Source organism: Zalophus californianus, chromosome 7 (genome assembly GCF_009762305.2).
Source record: "Zalophus californianus isolate mZalCal1 chromosome 7, mZalCal1.pri.v2, whole genome shotgun sequence".
NCBI classification, from domain to species: Eukaryota; Metazoa; Chordata; class Mammalia; order Carnivora; family Otariidae; genus Zalophus; species Zalophus californianus.
The window spans coordinates 13851374-13875660 of NC_045601.1; the positions used below are offsets into that span (position 1 = coordinate 13851374).

A 24287-nucleotide genomic window follows, 5' to 3' on the forward strand; every position below is an offset into this window, starting at 1 on the left:
ATAGGAGAAAGGAATAGACTCTTTCAATTCCATTTTTTTAAAAATACATATTTGTCCTAATTTTATGTAGATTGCAGGATGTTTTTCACAATGTACCTCAGCAGGAAAGATAATTTGTCGTCTTCTGTTCCTGAATCATATGGTTATTACCTTATTTACTAGAAAGTTCCACTATGATTTCTTAAAAAATCTTAGAATTTCAGAATTTCTTGGTTTGGATAACCCTAAATATTCAAAATTTACATTTGGTGTCAGGGATATGATCTTAGGCTGTTCATAAAATATAATATGGGAAAAAAAGTCCTGATGATGAATAGGTAAATATTCTAAAGCAGTTTCTCAAATGTGAGCAATGTAATAAGTATTTTAATGAAAAAAAGATTTTTCTGGCACCAATGAAAACAAAAGTTATTATCAGAATTATATTTAAGTATGTACTTATGTAAAGTTATGTATAAGTTCTTAAATTTAAAGCACATAAATGACTCTAAAACCCAAATATATATTTGTGAATTGCATAAAAAAGTCCTAAGGCAATAATATTAAAATTGACATTAATGCCGTATGATGTGTGTTATTATATTCCTAAAACCAATTTACTATTTGGCATCAATATAGTGTCACTTTTATTTTACTAATGTCTTTTGATTTCAAGCAGATAGAATATAATTTGAATCATAAATGCTATCACTGTTGTTTTCTTTCTGCCTTCCTTCCTCCCTCCCTCCCTCTTGCTTTCCCTCTTTCTTTCCCTCTCTCTTTCTTTCTTTCTTTTTCTTTTTTGTCTTTCTCTCCTTCCTTCCTTCCTCTTTATTTTTCTTTCTTCCTTCCTTCCTTCCTTTCTTTCTTTCTCTCTCTCTCTCTCTCTTTCTTTCTTTCCTTCTTTCTTCTTCTTTCTTTCTTTTTTAAGTAGGCTCCACGCCCAGTGTAGAGCCCAACTTCTGGCTCAAACTCACAACCCTGAGATCAAGACCAGAGCTGAGATAAAAAGTCAGAAGCTTAATGGACTGAGCCACCCAGGTGCCCTTGTTTTCTTTTTAATGGTATACTCATTTTAAACTGACAATTCATTCTTTGGATGAACCTCTTATTTTAATCAATACTGAAAAAGAATATCCCTTCAGTGAAATATTCCTCCACTCTACAGTAGAAGAATTCCGTCTACTTAACTGTTAGAATTTGGGACATACACAACCAGTATGTATACGCTCACGACAAAGGGAATATGATCCCAACAGCTAGTGTGTAAGTACTTACATTGTTTTCCCTAGTGTGTATATTTGAAATGATTTACTAGACTCCTCAGAATATAGTCACAGAAAGGTTTTATTTAAAGGCAAAGAACAGGGGCACCTGGGTAGCTCAGTTGGTTAAATGTCTGCCTTTGGCTCAGGTCATGATCCTGGAGTCCAGGGATCAAGCCCCACATTGGGCTCCTGGCTCAGCGGGGAGTCTTTCTCCCTCTCTCTCTGCCCCTCCCCCTGCTCCTTCTCTAACTCCCTTGCTCACTTTCTCTCTCTCTCTCAAATAAATAAACAAATAACATCTTAAAAAATAAATAAAGGCAAAGAACATGGGGGAAGCGAGAGGAGGAGAGCGCAGGCAAAGAATCCCACAGCTCGTGCTCCCCATGGGCCCAATGGCTTTTTTGTGCCGACTCTGGCTTTTGAGAGGCCCAGAAGAAATCTGCTTCAGAGAGCTCAGATAAGCTGCCTGTGGGTGATCCCTATAAATCCTCTCGGTCATCTCATCGAAACAGGCCGGTCTAAGCAGTTAGGCCTTAGGGAAAGAACTAGCCCTGGAAGTCACCAGGGTAATTGGGACTTCAATCAGCACATTACAAATTCGACTGCCCTTATCATGACCAAAAATCAAACGCCCGACCAATCAGGCATTCCTGAACCAGAGATAAAGATATAGTCCAACTGTAGACGACTTTACAGCCACAGAGCTTTTGAATTAACCATGACTATACCACTTCTTGCAAGGGAGGAATGTGTTACTTCCTGATGCCCCGTTAAGTGTTAAACACAAACAAAAGCAATGAAATAGTATGTACAGCTCAGTTCAGTGGTGGCCATCGAGATATATTCTCCCTTAAAAAGATATTTTTAAAAATATTTTTTAGTTAATGTATAATTTGACAGCATTAACATAGCGGTTATTTATTTTGTGTGTGTGTGTTTTTAACTGCAGGCTTTTATTTTTTTTTTCACTTTTCCTTTTTGCTGTCTTTTAACTTCCTATGCATTCTTTCCCCCGCATATATACTTACATCACAGTAGTTCATGGGTAATAGTAAGGGTAAAGTATTTTTGTTATATTTAATTTTTGTTTTAGAAATGCCTTTTATCGGGTTAAGAGAATTCCCTCAAATTTTTATTTTTATAATAACTGGTAAATGCTATTGAACTGTTTTTTTCCTGCATATGGGGGGTAATTATATTGATTTTTCCTCTTTAATTTATTAACATCATGAATTAAGCATATTTAATATTTAAACTTAAGACACATTCTAGGGATAAATCACAACTTTTTATTATATATTTTATTTTGTATATTATTGGGCTTGTGCTAATATTTCATTTAATTTTTCTTAGTCTATGTTACAATTTTCTTTTCGTATATTGTACTCAATCTTATTTTGGAGTGAAGGCTATGCTAGACTGTAATATGAGTTAGCCATCTTCACTTTTTTTCTCTCCTTTAGAAGATTTTTGTGTCACTTTATTTTTTCTGTTCCTTGAATGATTGGTAAAACTGAGTCTAAAGCTCTCTGGGCTTTGTGTTTTCTCTGTGAAAACTTTTGGATAATGACTCAATTCCCCTAATAATCATAGTATAATTCAGATTTCTTAATTCCTCTTGATTTTGTTTTAGTAAAATATATATTACGAGGGCTATACCAGTATTTCAGGGGTTACTGTTTGCCTACTAGAACTTTCTCCGTGGTTGGACTTGCAGCTACATGTGACACGGGCATACTATCAGGCACCTATCGCTTAGTTGGACTGGCTGCAAATAGAACACAACTGAATTTTTATTTCTGAACAAAATGGTGGTTTCTATTTTTTAACTTAAGGATTTATTTAATTTATATTTATAATAATTGTTTATATATACATTTATTTGTATTATACATTTTAATGTTTTCTATTTTTTATCACATTTTATACCCTCCTTTCCTGCATCTTTTGGATTAATTATGTTTTTTTCCCTCTTATCTAGATCAATTTTTTTTGAAAAGCAACCATTTATTAGAACCAATACAAGAGTATGAAAAGAAGAAAAAGAGGAGGGTGGAAGAGGGAGAGGGAATGAGATCTACATCAACGTCAGTTGTGGAAACACATAAATTGCCTAATTTTAAACATTTACATTTAAGTGGTGAATATATATATGTATTATGTATATTATGAATATATATAGATGTATAATTATATATATGCATATATATATCACTGATCCTAAAAAAATAAAAAATGAAAAGCAGACATGTTTGGCTTAACCAAGAAACACAACCCAAACTCCCCCACAAACCAAAAAGATCCACAGAGAATTCAATTACCCATTTTTCCACTTAGAAACCTGGCTACCAAGTGTGATGTGTTTTGCTACTCAGGGTGGGGACAGAGTGCAGAGAAAAGTCCTCCTTTTTGAGTCTCTTAGATCCTATCCTGTGGAAAAGGGTGGCAAGGCTGCAGGGGGATGGGTGAGTCAATTCCTGGTGCTTAGCAGGAAGTCAGACTGTGCTCTCTCCATCCTCCAGAACTCCACAGAACCACTTAGTGCCCCCAGAGCTGGGTGAAGAGAGCAAAGTCCACAAAGTACGAAGATAGGTCAATTATTTTTATAACTTTCTATTTCCTACAGAGGAACAAAAATAAGAATTACATAAGACTTATCTTTAGAAACCAAGCAAGTAAAAAGAGATTGGAGTGAAATATTTAATGCATTGAAAGAAAAAACCTCACCAACTATAATTCTGTATCCTGGATCCTATCCTTCAAAAAAGAAGGAGAAATAAAAAAAAATTCTCAGACCAACAAAAATTGAGGGAATGCATCACCAGAAGACTTGTCTCGTAAGAGACGTCAGAGAGGAAGATGTCTGTGAAACAGACAGATGTTCAGAGAGAAAGAAATATGGGTCAGAAACTCAGACCTACTTAGAGAAAAGAAGAGCACTCAAGGAGGAATACATTAAGGTAAAATAAATTCTCTTACTTTTCTTAATCTTCATTGATCTAACATTCATTTAAAATAATAATAGCAACAATGTATTTGGTAATGATAGCTTCTGGATAAATGAGATGAATGATAGCACTGTTAGCAAGAATGTGCAAGTGGAACTGGGAATGTTCTTGTCATAGGTACTAGTCTATCTGTGAAGCGGTATAGTGTTTTTTGAAACAAACTGGTGTAAGTTGTGAATGGATGCTGCAAACTTGGGCAACTACTAAAGAAAATTTACAGAAAAGTACAATTGATATGCTAAGACAGAAAAGAAGATGGAATCATATTAAAAACTCATTAAAACCAGGAAAGGCAAAAAGAAAAAAGAGTGGAAGACCAAAAAAAGGCAAAAAAAAGGAACAAAGAACAATATTTGATGAACGTTGGTTAAAGGAATTCATGTTTATTTCTCTGCTGTTCATCTGTTTTTTTTAAGATTTTATTTATTTATTTGAGAGAGAGAGAGAGAGGGAAGAGGGTCAGAGGGAGAAGCAGACCCCCTGCTGAGCAGGGAGCCCTAGGTGGGACTCGATCCCAGGACTCCAGGATCATGACCTGAGCTGAAGGTAGTCGCTTAACCAACTGAGCCACCCAGGCACCCTGCTGTTCATCTGTTCTTAAAACACCTGCAGAGGGAATTCTTTCACAGGGAAAATAAAACAGGAACAAAGAGTTTACTTACTAATACATTTCTTCAAAGACTATAAAGGAAATTTTGACCATTGTGTTATAAAAGGAAATTGCTCACGATCCTCAGCATTCCTTAGTGTTTGCTGTCCTTTTAGGTGGCAGCCTCGTTCATAAATTCTTTTCATTATCACTCCTAGTTGAACAATGTCTATCCATTAGACATTATACCTGTTACTCAGTACAGACATCTTGAGGCCTGGGTGGCTCAGTCAGTTAAGCGTCTGACTTTGGCCCAGGTCGGGATCCCAGGGTCCTGGAATTGAGCCCTGCGTGGGGCTCTGTGCTCAACAGGGAGTCTGCTTAATGCCCTCCTCCTCCCCCTCCCCTGCTCATGCTCTCACTCTCTCTCTCTTTCTCAAAAACAAAAACAAAAACAAAAACAAAAAACTAAAAAGAAGTAGTGTTTGCGTGCAGGAACTCTATCTCTACTCTTAGGAATACTTCTAATGTAACTGAAAATTTGATCCCAAAAATTGGAAAAGTGAGTTTCTCAAAGTGTGGAAGAAAAACAGTGCATGCTTTTCCAAACAAGTCATCATTTGGATGATTTGTTATATGCTATAGGCAGTTGAAAGAAAGAGCTATCTAATTGCTTTGGTTCACCTGGGAAATAAGCCTCATAATTTTTAACTGTTTAACTGTTTATTGTTTTCTTCAGGGGAATTTAATTCAAATTCATTGCTTTTCAATAATTACTCCTTTCTTAGCCATGGTAAAGAATATATCTCACTATCATTTTTTAAAGTCCAGTTTAAACAAAAACATCAACATTTACCATAGTTGACATTAATAGTTTCCCATTATTAAAGCTGCCTCATATTAAGAGATTTATAACATAACCATTCATTTCCTTTGAGAAAATAAAATTATTAAAAAACCACCTGATTGTTCCTTCTGCCTAGGCATGCCTGAATTACAATTGGAGGAATTACAATAATTGTTGTCAATTGGAGGATTTCCCAAATCAGTAATATTGTCACCCATAGGTTCCTGAAAGCAGATTAAACATATCAAACAGACTTATTATATTTAATAATAATTATGGATAAAAAATGAATTTATTGATTTCCCAAGAATTGAGCAGAATTCTTGATTCTATTGTAATCAAGCTAGTCTGGTGAATTAGTTAATTAGGGGAAAGTCTAAAGGTGTCAACGTGCATGAAGCACAAGGGAAAAGAAGGGTGATCAAGACAACTGGGGTAGTCTCCAAGGGCATATCCAGCTTAGTTATCCACTGGAAGACTTGCAGTTAGTTACTTTCACCAGTTTCATGAGAAAGTTGTATCTTTAAGTTATGAGGGAGGAAGGGACAAATGTTAAGTACTGATTTACGAAAGGTGTTAAAATCCTAGTCATAATGAATGTAATTATGCTTACTATGACAAAGGAGTAAGGAAAATGACACCATAAAAGAATAACGTGGAAGCTTAATGTGAACTCTGAATACTACTTAATTGGTGAAGTTATCACAGCTTCATCATCTGAAAATAGAAGTAAAATGATAACTTTGTGTTGCTTTAATTTATATCTCTGATTCCCCATGTGTTTGAGCATGTCTTTATAGGTTTAGAGACTTTGATGTTTTCTATTCCTTAATTGCCCTCTTTTCTATTGATATTGATCAATGTTTCTTGATGATTTACTGTAGTTCATTCATTGTCTAGATAATAACTCTTCATTGGTTCTAGGTATTGCCATCCTTTTCTTCCAGTCTGTCATCTCTCCATTAAAGTTGTCCATGGCATTTTTCATTCACTGAAACTCTCTAATGTTGTGCATCAAATTTATCAGTCTTTTACCATGTTTTGATGACTTCTATGTCCTGTGCCCTGCCTAGAGATACAGACAATCTCTTAAGTTTTTCTTACGCTCTATGTTTTAATTTTTTTCACATTTAATCTTTTCATCTATGCAGAGTCCATCTTTCCAATGAGGTCATTTGACTTTTTTACATAAAGTGAACGAGCTTCCCAATTATATGATCTGAACTTTCCAATTAATTTGTGATACAATCTTGTATATTGTAGGATTGCGTGTTTGTGCATGCTTACACCAGCATCTTGGTCTTGTTTTCTTTTTGTGTGGGTGTAGTGCGATACTTCCTTTCCACATACATTACTCTGACTTTCTGGAATGTTGCAATATTTACTAAGGAAAGTTACTCCTATCTCTATTTGTTAAAATTTACTTAGTTATTTGTGGACTTTGCATTTTATTTTTCCACTTTGCATTTTATTATAGGTTTATGAAGTCCCTCAAAAAACCAACTGGGATTTCATTTATAGATTATGGAATTGTTGATTCAAGATTAGTTTGAGAATAATTGGTACATTTAGAGCAGTAAACCTTGTAATTCAAAAAATGGAATTTTCGGGACACCTAGCCTGCTGCCTTGGTAGAGCCTGTGACTCTTGATATCCGGGTCGTGAGTTTGAGCCCCATGTTGTGTGTAGAGGTTACTCAAAGAAATAGAATTCCATTTCATCAGATTATTTCCTAAATTCTTTATTAGAAGTTTTAAAATTTTATTAGATAGTATTAACATTTTCCTGCTTAAATTAATTATCATAGAATTTACACTTTTTAGGGGCACCTGGGTGGCTCAGTTGGTTAAGCATCTGCTTTCAGCTCAGATCATGATCTCAGGGTCCTGGGATTGAGCCCCACACTGGGTTCCCTGCTCAGAGGGGAGTCTACTTCTCCCTCTGCCCCTCCCCTCTGCTCTTTCTCTCTCTCTCAAATAAATAAAATCTTAAAAAAAATTTACACTTTTTATTGTTGGAATGGCAGATGACTTTTTAGTTTATGGTTGGTTATTGTTGACAAAACATTTTTTGATTTTTCATAGGTTGATTTTATATCAGAAGACACTGTGGAACTCATTTTATTTAAAAAGAATGCCAGTTGCTTTGTTGGTTTTGCTCCACAATACTAGCAGCCTTTCTAATTAGTCCTTTTTTGCCTGTCTGTCTGTCATGGTGAGGTTGTGTTCTCCCAGGTCAGCCTTAAGCAATACCTAAGGAGGAATGGATATTTCTTGCAGGAATGGGATTGTTCTTCTTGCTCTGCCCATGGGTCCCTTGACCATCCTCTCAGCTGGTGGTGGCATGTGGAAGGCAGAAGTAAGGGCAACATGTAAAGAGATTACATTTTAGCAATGCAGAAAAACAAAAACAAAAACAAACCCAAAAAACCAGAAAGTTCAAGACAAGATAGAATCGGAAGACGTTTTGTTCTATGTTTACGCTATAAAATTCCGAATGGAAAATTTCCATAACCAGAAAATGAATTCTCATTCACATTTCTCTCCATACAAGTTGAGACTTGCATTTTTAACCATCAACATCAAAGCAAGGTATCAGCCTTTGAGAGATAGTCATTGGAAGCCAGCATTCATGGGCTTCCTGTTCATGATGCTGTCTTGAGTAATAATGTATCCAGCTTGAAATAGATGGTATTAGGGAACTGCAGAGACAACAAAATCTATGCTGTTTTAATATCAACAGATTCCAAAGAGCCAGGACATTGCCAGTTATAACAGCATTATTACCTTTTACTCGTGGTAGAAGACAGCAAACTAGCCAAGAACGGTGTTTTTGAAATAAAGGAGGAAACACTGATTCTTGGACATAAACAGGAATAGGTTATAACTACAGACTGAATAATCTTCATGTGCATGCACTGAAAAATAAACAATCAGGTAAGTACCTCTTTTCTCATTTTCTTAGTCTTCATGGATAAATACCTTGCATCTTACATGGGGTCATGACCTTTATAATACATTTTTTAGTTAAATTATTTATATAGAGAAGGCCTTCCCCACAAAATGTTTTCCCAGGGCCCTGCACATGAAAAGAGCAGCCCTGGTTGAGGAGGCTGGAGATTCTTTTCCTCAGAACTCAAAAAACATTATTGTAACCTCAAAATTTTACTATATACACCTCTTAAGTCTAATGACCTCATGAATAAACAAAAATGGAGTTAAAGTTTACTCTAAATAATTATTGCATTTAGAAAATATTTTTTACTTTACAGTTATTTCTGAAATTCATTTTAATACATATTTTAAGAAATTGTGCATATGCAATCATAATATTAGTATTTACAGAAACTACTTTAAAATTATGAAGAAATTATGGAAGACATTGTACTTTTTTGGTATACTACAGATATATGAATCATGCAATTAATTATTTACAAAGTACTAATTATGTAGTAACATAAACCTATAGCAATTATGAGACATTTTCAAGTTCAAATACAAATTAATAATTAATTTTATGCATTTTCATTTATTATTTACATTTCAAAAACATGTTTACCTGTTAGTCTTTTGATAAACACTGCCCTTGATGTTTTATTAAAGATACCTCTAGAGGTTTCATAATATCAAAAGAAATAAGAACGTTATTTTTGTTAGATTTTTTTCAAGATGGGATAGCAATTAAAAAGCAATTGGCTTTCAAAAAGAATTAATTAATGGCAGATTTCAAGTTGCTAAAAACTCATTTTAGCTATTTTGAGAAAAAAATAAAATGGGATTTCTCTTTTAGATATAAATTTGAACTAGTTGATCACAAAAAGATTTCCTCTTTGATGGGTTTTTGTTATGTTTTCTTGTTTCTAAAAATTTCTAAATCTAATCTAAAGCACTTTCTATAGCTGATCACAGGCAAATTCAAGGCAAATACATTCCAGAATTTATTCAAGCATTTTCAAAACTGCCTCCCTTTTCATCTCAAAAACAAAGTGTTATTATTTGGTGTGTTTTCCTTACAATTTTACAAATTTGTATCTTCTGCCAAAAAATTAAAAAAAGGGAAAAAGAAAAGAGATGCTTCCAAAAGATCAAAAGAGCACAATATAACCTTTCTCTTTTGTACCTACTGGCACACTTAGGAAGCCAGTGCAGTTCTGTGTAATGAACCATTCAAAGCACAGATAGATGCAGATGAAATGCAGACAACCCCAGAGAAAAGATTGATAATTTTATCTTCACTGAAGGACAGAGCAAGCAATAGATAATGGTCTCATAAATAATAAGAATTCAATCATAGAATATCAAATCCTTATTTTTGCAAGTTTCAAAGTGAGAACTTACACTCAGGAAGAAAATAGTTATGTTAAAATCTTTCTATTAATATATAAATAATGACTTCTCTGATTTTGAAAAAATGTAAAACCCAGTAATAAGTGTGGGGTGCATATTGTAATTTGTACTAAAAATAGTTCTTATATTTAATGTTATAAAATAATAACTCATAACTATTATTTATCTGAAAGTATTAAAACATATCTTCATGTGGATAAGTAGGTCATATATGCATTTTATACAATTACACATACATTTTTGTTTATATGTAATTCTATGTTATATTTTGCAGTATTTGCTAGATGAAAAGCTATATTATATTGAAATTCACAGGATGTCTTGGCAAGCAATCAAATAAACTCACTTTTAAGACCAGTACTTCCTATTTTTCTAATTGTATTTTGTTGCATTTTGACTTATTTAAATCCTTCATTCTAATTTTCAACTCTTCTTTGACAAAAATATCTATGTAAATATTTTCATATTCCTTCATAATTTATTCTATCTTTGTTTCAACGTGCAAATAGTTTCTGTATTTCTGACTACATTAAACCTGGACTTTCATATCTATTGGATTCTAACACATTTCATTATCAATTTAATCATCATAATACTGATTTTCTTTTTGCATTAACTATGTGCCAGGCAATCTTTTGGGCACTTTATGTATTAATTCATTTGATTGTCACAATTGGTCTATGAGATTCATATACTTCTCACACCCATTTACAGTTTAGAAAATCTAAGCCCAAAGAAACAAATTGCAATGTCCAGGAATGCATAGCTTATACCTGAGATAGCAGGATTCAGACCCAGCCGATCTGTTTCCAGGACTCCTATCTTTACCTACCACTGGCATGCTGGTCAGAAGAGATGTCAGGTCTGCTGCTGGCTAATAATCAGAGGGTTTTAGTTACTAGATGAGGGTCTTCACCCCAAATTTAGTCTTTGATATTAAGTCACATCAAATGAGGAACAGATGGAAGCTTTTCAGGGGCAGTAGAGGTATTTTACTTGTGATGATAAATGCGAACTTTCCATCTCTCTTCTATATAAACAATCACAATGTGCCCGGGCTTAATGCAGTCTGCTGTCTTTGTGTGGATGCTGCATCACATGCTGAAGAAGATAATATGTAGTAGTCCTAGAACTATAGATATTTACCCAGAGGATGCAAAAATACTGATTCAAAGGGACACAGGCACCCCGATGTTTACAGCAGCATTATCAACATTAGCTAAATTATGGAAAGAACTCACATGTTCATCAGCTGATGAATGGATAAAGAAAATGTGGTATACAATCGAATAATACTCAGCCATCAAAAAGAATGGAATTTTGCCATTTGCAAGGACGTGGATGGAGCTAGAGTGTATTATGCTAAGCAAAATAAGTCAGTCAGAGAAAGACAAATACCATATGATTTCACTCATATGTGGAATTTAAGAAACAAAACAGATGAACATAGAGGAAGGAGGGAAAAAGAGAGGGAGGCAAAACATAAGAAACTCTTAACTGTAGAAAACAAACTGAGGGTTGCTGGAGTGGAGGTGGGCATGGCTAGATGGGTGATGGGGATTCAGGAGGGCACTTGTGATGAGCACTGGATATTATATGTAAGTGATGAATCACTAAATTCTACTTCTGAAACCAATTTTATACTATATGTTAACTAACTAAAATTTAAATAAAAAGTTGAAATACAAAAAAAGTATTTTAATTGGTAAGGCTGTCTCAGGAGTAACAAATATCTGTGGGCTGGGGGAAAGGGGTGGGACAAAATGTGCTGACCTAAGTAACTTCAAGAAATGAATGGAATCTGCAGACTGAGTGCAAAATATACTATATGCAAACAATGGATTCTATATTGTAAAGTTCATCTCACTGGAATATTGGCTAACAATTCTGAAACCACTATATCTGCACTCTGGAATGGAGCAATTATTTAAATAAATGACAGATGGTAGGAGTTGCAAGAAATAAATACTTAAAAACAAAACAAAACTGTAAGGTCAAATGCCTATTTCCCAATGAAGCATTAAGACCTGGAGAGAACTTTAGTTGAAGGATGGGTCTTGTTACTCTTGTGAGAACATGTAAGAATGAATAAAATGCTGATAATGAACATACATTAGAAACTTCCGCAATAGTGAATGTCTTTCAAATACACTCAGGACAATGAGGTAACTATAAGTGTTACCCAGAATAAGCAGGCTGAATTTTGCACTTCACATATTTAAGACAAAAAGAAAATGGTTTGTGACAAAGCAATACTTTTTACAAAAGCAGGACGGGGGTAAATTCATCTAAGGAAAACTGCTTCTTTTCTATCCTAATTGACGATTTTTTTAGTAAGTAGTTTAAGATGATTCTCATATGAATGATCTGAGATCACAATTTGAAAACAGTGTTCTAAAAATGTTTTCATCAATCTCTCTTCATTTGATTCTCCTAACAATTCTTGGAAGAGCCAAAAAATTGTCTATATTAAATATGAACAAACTGACTTTCAGAAAGCTTTCCATAATCCTAATATATAGGATAAAAATTGGGATGAAATGTAGAAGCCAGTGCTAATATGTTGCCTATTTTTGTGTAGTCCCAGCCTGCCAAACAAGTGTTTGGGCAAGTTCCATAAAAATCCCTGCTTTGTTATTTAATCACTTATGTTTTAGTTTTATATAATATTTTATCAATGACAAAATTTACACTGAAAATTTTAGGTCTCTCTCCATATATACGGTTACATATATATGAACATATATGTATTTATTATGGCTACACATGTACAGATATATTAATTTATAATTTTATGATCTTACATACATATACGTTGATATTATATATGTATATAATGTACTGATTTATTATATGCATACATACATTTTCTAGGGTAAAATATATATTCTCCAGGAATATATATACTAATTATATGTATTTATATACTTATTATAGATGAATAGAATGTACTGATCATATTATATGCATATATACATTTTCTGATTATATGCATATATTTATATATATATATATACACACTATAGTATACTATATGTACACCCATACACACACATACAAATGCACACACGTATATACCCCAAATCAGCAGTTATATTGTCTGGTCTTTTTTTTTGGTTCTTTCTGATTAATCTTACTATTACCAGCTCACTTTCCTGGAATACAGTCAGTAATACTTGAGACATATTTACATAATCCACACTTATGTAAAGATGTTTGTATTTTTTTTAAAGATTTTATTTATTGGGCACCTGGGTGGCTCAGTTGTTAAGCATCTGCCTTCGGCTCAGGTCATGATCCCAGGGTCCTGGGATGGAGCCCCGCGTCGGGCGCCCTGCTCAGCAGGAAGCCTGCTTCTCCCTCTCCCACTCCCCCTGCTTGTGTTCTCTCTCTCATTGTGTCTCTCTCTGTCAAATAAATAAATAAAATATTTAAAAAAATAAAAAAATAAAGATTTTATTTATTTATTTGACAGTGAGATAGTGAGAACAGGAACACAAGCAAGGGGCAGTGGGAGAGGGAGAAGCAGGCTTCCCGCAGAGCGGAGAGCCCGATGTGGGGCTCGGTCCCAGGACCCTGGGCTCATGACCTGGGGCAAAGGCAGATGCTTAACGACTGAGCCACCCAGGCACCCCAAGATGTTTGTATTGAGTAACAGGTATATCATTGGTAGCATTTTTGGTAATAGAAAATGATTTAAAGTAAGCAATCAATAGGGACTAGTTAAATGAAATATGATATATACTTATTTCAGATTACATCATATCTAAGGAAGTAAACAGTCACTCTTTGAATATAAAATGATCTTCAGTTTATTTTATTAAGTGAAAAAGTAACACACAGAGAAGTGTGCCATCAAAAGAATATATTTCACATATTTCTAGGATGATCACCTAAAGAGTGCATTAGTGTTTGACTCTAGGGAGGGATACTAAGAGATTGGTGTTCATAGGTAGAAGAGACTTATAATCAACTTGTTACTTTTTCAAAACTTTTAAACTCTGTTACATATGCATTTTTGCCTGTTTAAATTACACAATTTTAAAATTTATTTTTATTTTTTTAAGGTTTTATTTATTTATTTGAGAGACAGAGAGTGAGCAAGCAAAAGAGAGCACAAACTGGAGGAGGGGCAGAGGGAGAGGGGGAAGCAGGCTCCCTATTGAGCAGAGATCCCAGGACCCTGAGATCATGACCTGAGCTGAAGGCAGAGGCTTAACCAACTGAGCCACCCAGGCACCTCTACACAATTAAAAAAAAAAAAAAAAACTTAGGTAATAATCACAAAAACTTCTAAATAACTAAAATAGAAATCATATAAGTAAACAAAGATATTTTCATGTTTCGTATTTTTGCTGAAAGGCACAAAGGGAAAATAATTCATTGCAAAACAACTATTACAAAATATATTAAACTCAAAAGTCATCCAACATCTCTTGATGTCATTTCCATGGTAAAACAGAGTTTCTTATCACCTGTAGAAGTTTTGATAAATGATCAAAGAAAGAAAAAATATTAAACTAAATATCTGGTCTGAAACATTCCAAATATTTGGGAATTGGAATTTTTGAAATACGATGATTTAGGTTTCTAAGTTTTATATTCAGTAATTATACAAAGAAACTGCCAGCCTTCATTAATTTTGGTTTGGTCATTTCATTGTAAACACCCGTAGTTCTGAACCGTGTGTGTTTTCCACAAAGAAAGTCATGGTTTTTTGCTACCTAAACAGTATGTAATAATATAGATTAGCCATTTTTACCTGATATTGTCTAAATGCTAACACCAATTAAAATACATCCAGGAGGACAATAGACCTGTTTTGCAGCCTATAAATTTTTGATAAGCATATTCAAATTTTACCCTTTTTATTTAAAATATTTAAATAAAATGTTTAAAATAGTGTTGTTTTTGTTTTGCCTCTATTTCTTATTCATGGATTCAACTACAACAAGAGAAAACTAGAATGGTCGGGAAGAAACACATTTCCTAATTACAGTTAAAGTTTTGTAGAGTAGGAAAAATAAGAAAAGAGAAAACTGGGTTTTCTGAGCCAAATGCATTTATCATTCACTGGAACATGCATCAGGTTTTTCCTTACCAAGTAATGATTTCAAACTATGAAAATATTATTTCTCTGAAAACAAAATGCATCATAAAATCCACAGTGCTTTGAAGGGAGCAAGAAAACTAGGGAAGTAGCCACAGTGCACTTTAGATAAGGAAGTGGTAAATTAACCCAGGTTTATATTCTAGTCAACAGGAGACCAAGAAATTTGAACTCTCAGGCAATGACAGCTCAGACTGATCAGAGACAAAGTTCTGACTTACTTTATCTGAAGAACTTTCAGACATTATATAGTCTTTGCAGTGTTAAGCAAACCAAAGATCTTCAATGTCATCCATTTCCTATCACAGGGGGAGCAGAGGAGGGAACTACAATCAGATCCAACATATGTACACTTACATTCATAAACTGTTAGAATGGATGTTTGAATACTGGGGTAGAAACCCATCCTCTGGCTGAATTTTAGGGTCAAGATCAAATCATTCTCAGAGGAAAAAAAGAATGGTAGTTTGGTGGAAAGAAGTACGGGTAACTCAATTCGGCACCGGTTACAATATTCCCATGCATTATGAGTGGCAAATGATTAAATCTCTCTGAGTCTTTGGCTTTTTAATAAAATGGACTAAATATCTATAATGTGAAATTTCTGTAAGAAGTGTAAAGGGCCTAACAGGGCATTTATATTTTTTAGAAAATAATGTTATTCATTTTTCTATTTTAATATGTACATTCATAGGTGTACATTTTCTTCTAAGTATAATTTTTGCTCCATATCACTTGCTTTTATATATGATGATTTGATTTAGTTCAGGTCTAAATCTTACTTAATTATAACAATTTATTTTCTAACCTTCAATTTAAAATGTGATTTCTAGTTTCTAACTACATGGGAAACTTGTTTAGACTTGTTTTCTAAAAAGAAACACAATCTCAGAATCTTTTATTCACCTTAATGAACCAAGAGAGATAGATTTACCTTAATACCGGACACCTAGAAAAATTGACAAAATGTAGAAAACAATTATTTTCAAACACTGGACAGCAGGTAGCAAAGGACTATGATATCTAAGAGAGGAGAAACAAATAAGGATGAACCTTAAAATTGTCCATTTTTTGTTTGAAATCCCATTAAGGACTACAGAGCAGGGAAGGGGATGACGACTGGAATATGGTGGACTCACTGAGGAGTTCAGGAGAGACACATTGACATTCAGGAAGTGCAAGGTTGCTGTAAGTTGCAGGAGAGAAGTCCAGAGAGGAAGAGTGATGCAGAATAAAATTTACAAAAAGGCCCCTTGCATGTTTGATGGCTATGAAAATGTGCATGAACTGGGTGAAACTCCAGGAGGTCAGGCAACTCCAGGAAATGAAAGCTGAATGGTTTCCAAATCTTAAGCAGGGCTAGGAATTATTTTGAATACCTAGCAACTAAAAAGGGAGTCTTCAATATTCACTTTTGGCATGCAGTAGAGACACATAAGTGCTACATCTCAGTAGCTGCTAGAACTATCTCTAGAAGAAAGGCTATTCTAGATCCACACTAATAAATATTTTTTAAGCAATCTCAAAAAGGAAAAAACAAAAATAATTTAACTGACTAGTGGAACAAAAACTAACATTCTTTGAAGGAAAACAATAAGATCCTCATTAAAATACTGCAGATTTAGAAATTGCAATGTGTAGCATCCATTCAAAATTCACCAGAATGACAAAGAAGCAAGAAATGTAACAATATTCAGGAAACAAATTTAGAATAACCCAGAAATGATAGAGAGAATGGGATTTGTGAATAAAAATGTTAAAGCAGCTATTATAAATATGTTCAAGTACTTAGAAGAAAATATACTTGGTGAAGAAGGAAATAGAAGATAAAATGATAAATAAACAGAAGATAAAAATGAAATGTAATGAGAAATTCAATGGGTCAGAAAAATAGAGTAGAAAGAGTCAAAGAAAATTTAGTGAACTTAAAGATATGGAAATAGAAATAAAGCTCAGTGTCAGAAAGATGATAAGGGGAAAAGAAACATAGTCTTGCTCTCCTGTGATTCAACATCGAATAGTATTAACACACATATGTTTGGAGTTCTAGACATGAAGGAGAAAGAAAAGAATAGAAAGTGTTTGAAGAGATAATGGCTGGAATTCCTCCAAATTGATTATAAACAGTGAATCTATTGATGGAGGTTAGCAAGCAGCAAGAGGGACACAAAAACAGAAAACCTAAACAAGGCACAGTGTAATGTAATTGCTGAAAACCTGTGAAAAAGTGAAAATCTTAAAAGTGACGCAAAAAGAAACTTCCATAGGAAAAAAATTAAAATGAAAAATGATACTAATAATTCCATCAGAAACTTCTGGTAAGAGAAAAATGGAATAAAATTTGTGAAGTTCAAAACAAAAGTGTCACCCTAAGTTTTCTTATTAGCAAGATTATCATTCAGGAATGAAGGCAAAATCAACTTTCTCAGACACAAAAATAGCTGAGGATTTGTCGCCAGTGAACTTCACAAAAATGTTAAAATAGATTTTTTAAAAAGAAAAATAATATCAGATAAACACAAGTGCTGCAGAATGCAATGCTGAAATCATGGGGAAACATGAAATATTTTCTTATTTTTCAATTTCTTTTGAGAATGACTGCTTAAAACTGAGTAACAAATATTGTTGAATGTACATATGTAGAAGTGGAATCCGCAACAAAAATAGAGAAAAGGTTGAGAGGATAGAAACAAAAGCATAATGGTCCCAGAAAATGCAATAAGAGAAAGAATGGCATAAAAAACTTATGAATAGGTGACTAACATAATCCAATATAAATATTCAACCTAATTAGTAATCAAAGGAATGCCAGTTTAAACAAAAGGTTACTTTAATTTCATTTGGGTTTTTTTTGAAGATTTTATTTTCTTATTTGAGAGAGAGATAGTGAGGGAGGGCACCAGTGGGAGGGAGGGGCAGAGGGAGAGGGAGAAGCAGACTCCCTGCTGAGCAGGAAGCCTGATGTGGGGCTCGATCTCAGGACCCCAGGATCATGACCTGAGCCGATGGCAGATGCTTAACCAACTGAACCACCCAGGTGCCCCTTCATTTGGTTTTCAAGTATAAAAACTAAAAATCAACTTTATACTCTGTCATTGTACTATTATGTTTTCATTTGATTTGCTTTTTAAATTTATAAATAAATTTAGTAAAGTTGCAGGATACAAAACCAACATACAAAAATTAGGTGCATAACTATATACTAACAATGAAAGACCTGATTGAAAAAAAGAAAGAAAATAATTTCATTTACAACAGCATAAAAAAAAATTCTTAGGAATTTTTATATACTGGAAACTATAAGACTTCAATGAAAAACATGGAAGACACAAAAAAGAAAAGATCTGTGTTCACTTATCAGAAGAATTAATATTGTTAAAAAGGCTATACCTCTATAGATTCAATGCATTCCTTATCAAAATTCCAATGGCATTTTTCTCAGAAATACAAAACAGTCTTAGAATTTATGTAGAACCATAAAAGACTCTGAATAGCCAAAGCAATCTTGAGAGTAACAACAAAGCTGGAGGCATCACCCTTCCTCATCACAAACTTTATTACTAAGATATAATAATCAGCACACTTATGGTACGGGCATAAAAGCAGGTGCAAAGACCAATGGAACAGAACCAAGAGTTTAGAAATAAATCCCCACATATATGATCAACTAATATTTGATAAGAAAGCCAAGAATACTCAATGAGAAAGGGATAGTCTCTTTGGTAAAAAGTATTGGGAAAAGTGAATAATCACATGCAAAAGAATGCAATTGGACCCCTATCTTATACCACTCTTAAAAATTAACAGGAAATGGATTAAAGACTTATAACGTAAGGCCTGAAACCAAGGAAGTCCTAGTAGAAAACATAGAGGAAAAAGACCTTGACATTGGTCTTGGCAACAATTTTTGGATATGAAACCAAAGCACAGGCAACAAAAGCAAAAATAAATGAGACTACATCAAACTAAACAATTCTGCATAGCAAAAGAAACACTCAACAAAATGCAAAAGTAACCTACAGAATGGGAGAAAAATATTTGCAAATCATATATCTGATACAGGGTTAATATCCAAAATATATAAAGAACTCATTCAACTCAACAGCAGAAAAACAAGTAATCTGATTTAAAATGGGAATAGGACTGAATAGACATATTTCCAAAGAGGTCATACAAATGACCAACAGGTACATGAAAAGATGCTCAGCATCACTAATTATCAGGGAAATGCAAATCAAAACCACAATGAGATATCATCTCACACACATCTCACAAAAGAGAAGTGATATGATGTGTTGGTGAAGTTTAGATAAAAGGGGACACATGAACACTGTTGGTGGGAACGTACTGTAATTATGGAAAATAGTGTGGAGCTTCCTCAAAAAGTTAAAAGTAGAACTACCATATAAACCAGCTATCCATCCAACTTCCACTTACCTATCTGAAGGAAATTACATTACTATATCAAAGAGATATCTGCAATTTCATGTTCACTGCAGCATTGTTCACACAGCTAAGACATGGAAACAACTGTGTGTTCATGGACAGATGAATGAATAAAGAAAACATGAGATATATATATTCTTATTATATATCTTATTATACATATATAATATATATTATATATGAATATTATTCAGCCATTAAAAAAGGAAATCCTGCCATTTGCCACAACACAGATGGCCCTTGAGGGCATTATGCTAAGTGAAATAAGTCAGACAGAGAAAGACAAAATACCATATGATCTCACTATAAATGGAAACTAAAAAGCCCAACTCATAGAAACAGATCATAGAATGTTGCTTGCTGGCCAGGAGTAGAGGTAGAGGAAGTGGGAGACATTGGTCAAATGGCCACACTTACAGTTATAAGATGAATATGTTCTAAAGATCTAATGTGCAACATGGTGACTATAAAATTTAAAAAGAAAAAAATAGAAAAGAAGAAACCTACTTCATATCCTGTCATTCTATTATGATGATTACATTATATTAGCTGTGTCTATTTTTGGTCTCCAAGTTACCCTTATTGAAATGTAAATATCTCCGTGAATTGTATGTTTTATTAGTAGATCCTTAATTAACCAATATTAGCAAGATTTTTATTTTGAATTAGTTTGAGTACATATAAAATATAAAAATAATATAGTAACAGTTAGTTCTAATATTGTTTCAGACTTTAAAAAAATGAAATAGAAGTTTACAGTTATAGGGGCACCTGAGTGGCTCAATCTGTTAAGCATCTGCCTCCTGCTCAGGTCATGATCCCAGGGTGCTGGGATGGAGCCCCTCCCGCCACTTGGCAGGCTCCCTTCTCAGTGGGGAACCTGCTTCTTTTTCTCCTTCTGCAGCTTCCCCTGCTTGTGCTCTCTCTCTCTCTATCAAATAAATAAGTAAAATCTTAAAAAAAAAAAGTAGTTTACAGTTATAGTTAAAATTCCATGTTTATTCCAGGTCTGCAATTATTGGTTGTAGGGAACTAAATTGTAAAAGTAGAACTGTAACTACTTATGTAAAATGCGATGAATTATGTAGGCTAAATAGTTGTTTTTAGCCAATACATTTTATGGTGGTTTGTTACACAGCAATAGAAAACTGAAACTGTATGTATTATTTATTTGTTTACTTTTAAGCTTTATATTGATGACTTTGTGTTTTTACAATACCTTTTTTTACTTGACAAAACATTCATGAGATTTATCTACTTAACAGTAGTTCATTGTATCTGAGGTTTATAGTATTGCTCTGTATGAGTGTGACTATGATTTAGGTTGTTGATTATTTTCTTAATGATGTACACATGGGGTTTTGCTTTTGTTTTTGTAATACTGCTAAGTCTTTGTGTATGCATATGCAAGATATACTGTGTGTGTGTGTAGAATTACCATATTCTATATCATAAAGTAGTATCTAATATTTACTCACTACTATAATACTGATAATCTAATGATCTAATGATTGGATGATCCCTTTGTTTTTTAATGATCGAGGAATGGTGGGGCAGGGCAGCAAAGGGTGATCTGTGTATCTTTGTTTTTGTTTGCATACGTGGGTTGTTCCCTGGATTAAATGTCATGGGAAGTACATCTATATGAAGCTAAGTATAAGTGGGCAAGATTGGGGATCATAATACTTAATTTTTATAAGTAATATTTAATATAATTTTGTAATTTTTTTTACTTTTGTTTGCTTAATGGCTATTCTAATATATTTCATTTTTATTGAATAAGGAAGGGGGTGATGTGTTTGCCTTCATGTGTTTCTGAAGAGATATTCTTTTTTAAACTCCTTAGGAATGTTTTCAGGTGGAGCTAAATATGCATTTTGAAGATTTTAGACTATAACAACATTTATAGCTTAAGATCTGACAAAATTCTAATTTCATAGAAGTTATATTAACTTGAATGATATATTGAATATAATACAATGTTTAATGTCATTTTTTAAGGATAGCATTCTACTTAATATAGATGATTTATGGATTTAAAAGCAAATGTTCCTTCTCCACTATAAAACTATACCATGTGACATTAAAACCAGGAGTTAATTACCATACATTGGCTAGAAACATAACAAGCTCATTACAATAAGTAAATCTTCAAATTCATGTTCTGTAGGCAGTAGAACAGAAAAAAGATCTAAGACCACAAAATTAAATGTGTCTCTAAAGATTGAAATAAATCTTCACTTATTTCTTCTTTTATTAGTTGCCCTCCCCATCTTTCATACATTCAAAGTAGGTCTATTTTCTTCCTCTGTGAGAAAAATGACAGTTTTAGTAAATATAGTTTGAAAAGCCTTATTTCTTTGGGGCTAGATTTGAAGCAAATCCATTGTTTCGTATCTTTAGAGTTTTAAATATGGTCTATTAATTGAATGAACAAAATGTAACTATCATTTCTAAGACAAGTACACAACCAAAAATATAATGCTTTCTAAGCTTCTTAAGATGAAAAAAGAAATCTCTGTTGCTGGTCTGCTAATAATCTGGATGGTCATACTGCATTAAAAAAAAAAATCTTCAGACCTAGAAATCATTCAAATATTACTCATTTTGTTTATAGCTTTGAGGTGGGAAATGAATATGGGAGGCAAAAATTTTGCAATAACAGCATAGAGATACAAAAGCAAATATTAAAGGATATTTTGCAATGATTGTATAAGGAAATAAACTTTCTAAAGCTAAATGTATATCCTATTCAGCTTTACAGCCATTTTGGAAAGTTTATAGATATACATCTATGTTTATGGGTAATGTACAAACTTATGGAATAAAACATGGAAATCTTTCCCTGAATAGTAGATACTAGAGTATGAATACTCTAATAACAAGGTATATTAGATAGCAAACAATCAATCACTGACTTATGAATCTTCATACTGGGATATATCACTTTGGATGTAATGGATGATAACTGAGGAGATGAGAAAGAATTTTTGTAGGAGGGGCGCCTGGGTGGCTCAGTCGTTAAGCGTCTGCCTTCAGCTCAGGTCATGATCCCAGGGTCCTGGGATCGAGCCCCGCATCAGGCTCCCTGCTTGGGCGGGAAGCCTGCTTCTCCCGTCTCCCACTCCCCCTGCTTGTGTTCCCTCTCTCGCTGTGTCTCTCTCTGTCAAATAAATAAATAAAATCTTTAAAAAAAAAAAAAAAGAATTTTTGTAGGAATGACACTCTAGAACAAAAGGCAAATCATCACCTTTAATATAATATGTCATTGGCATTGAATGTTAGTTATCATCTAATATCTGTTAATTTATTCTTCCAACTCTTTGTTTGGCACATAGTTTCCTAGAATAAAAAATACAAATCCCAATCTCCTTTGCAGCTAGTACAACCAAGATAGTGTAAGTATATACAATATACAGAAAGCTAATATATTGACTTTCTTTTAAATTCTATAATTTATGATTCTTAACTTAATATTGTTGTCTTTCCCCCCAGTTTGCTGAGCCCTTGAATACATTTGGGGGTTTTGAGAGAGGGGACAGGGAACAAGTGTTCAGATCCTCGAGTAGAAAAGTGCCTGAAATGTTCAAGAAACAGCACAGAAATGAGCATAATTGGATCAGAATGATCTGGGGCGCCTGGGTGGCTCAGATGGTTAAGCGTCTGCCTTCGGCTCAGGTCATGATCCCAGGGTCCTGGGATCGAGTCCCGCATCAGGCTCCCTGCTCCTTGGGAGCCTGCTTCTCCCTCTGCTTCTCTCTCTCTCTGCTCCTCTGTCTCTCATGAATAAATAACTAAAATCTTAAAAAAAAAAAAAAAGAATGATCTGGTGAAGGGGAGATACAGCATGAGGTTAGACGCTTTAGGGCCATTGTAAAGACTCACCGTAACTGAGATGGAAAATCACTGGAGGGCTCTGAGCAGAGGATCAACTGTCCCGAATTGTTTTTTTTTTTTTTTTTAAATAGGATTTATTTGAGGACTGCCATTTCTAATTATCAAGCTCTATTTTTAAATATTTTTTAATTATGGTTGGAATACACATAACATAAAAATTACCATCTTAATCATTTTTAAGTGTAGAAGTAGTGGCAAGCATATTGACATTGTTGTGCAACTAGTCTTCAGAACTTTTGTACTTTGCAAAACTGTATCCATTAAATAGTAACTTTTATTCACCCATGCCCTCTGGCCTCTGGCAATCCCCATTCTACTTTGTTTCTTTGAGTAAGACTCCTCTAGATACCTCATATGAGTGGAATCACATAGTGTTTGTCTCTTCGTGCCTGGCTTCTTTCATGTTTTGCCTATTTCACATTTTGTGTACTCATTCATCCACCCATAGACATTCAGAGTGCTTTTACCTTTTGGCTAATGTGAATACTGATTCTTTAAATATGGCTGTGCTCTGAGAGTATTTCTTTGAGACCCAGCTTTCAATTATTTTGGATACATACCCAGAAATGGAATCTGGATCATATGGCAATTCTACTTTTAATTTTTTTTTGAGGAACTGTTATACCATTTTCCTTAATGTCTGCACTATTTTACATTCCAACCAATAATAGCACACAAGGGCTTCAGTTTCTCCACATCATTGCTGCTCTTGTTTTCTCATTTTGGTGTCTTGTTTTTGTTTGTTTGTTTAATTATAACCGTCCTAATGCCTGTGATGAATTACCTTCTAAAAGGAT

The 24287-nt window shown here is 33.8% G+C and overlaps 1 long non-coding RNA gene across 1 annotated transcript in view; it reads left to right on the plus strand.

The window, feature by feature from the left end:
* Window positions 1-4096: 4096 nt before the first annotated feature.
* The window catches only part of LOC113926448, a 51461-nt gene continuing 31270 nt past the window's right edge, over window positions 4097-24287 (plus strand). The window contains exon 1 of the long non-coding RNA XR_003521312.1: window positions 4097-4207. This is a non-coding gene — a long non-coding RNA (uncharacterized LOC113926448). The remainder of the gene's footprint in view (window positions 4208-24287) is intronic.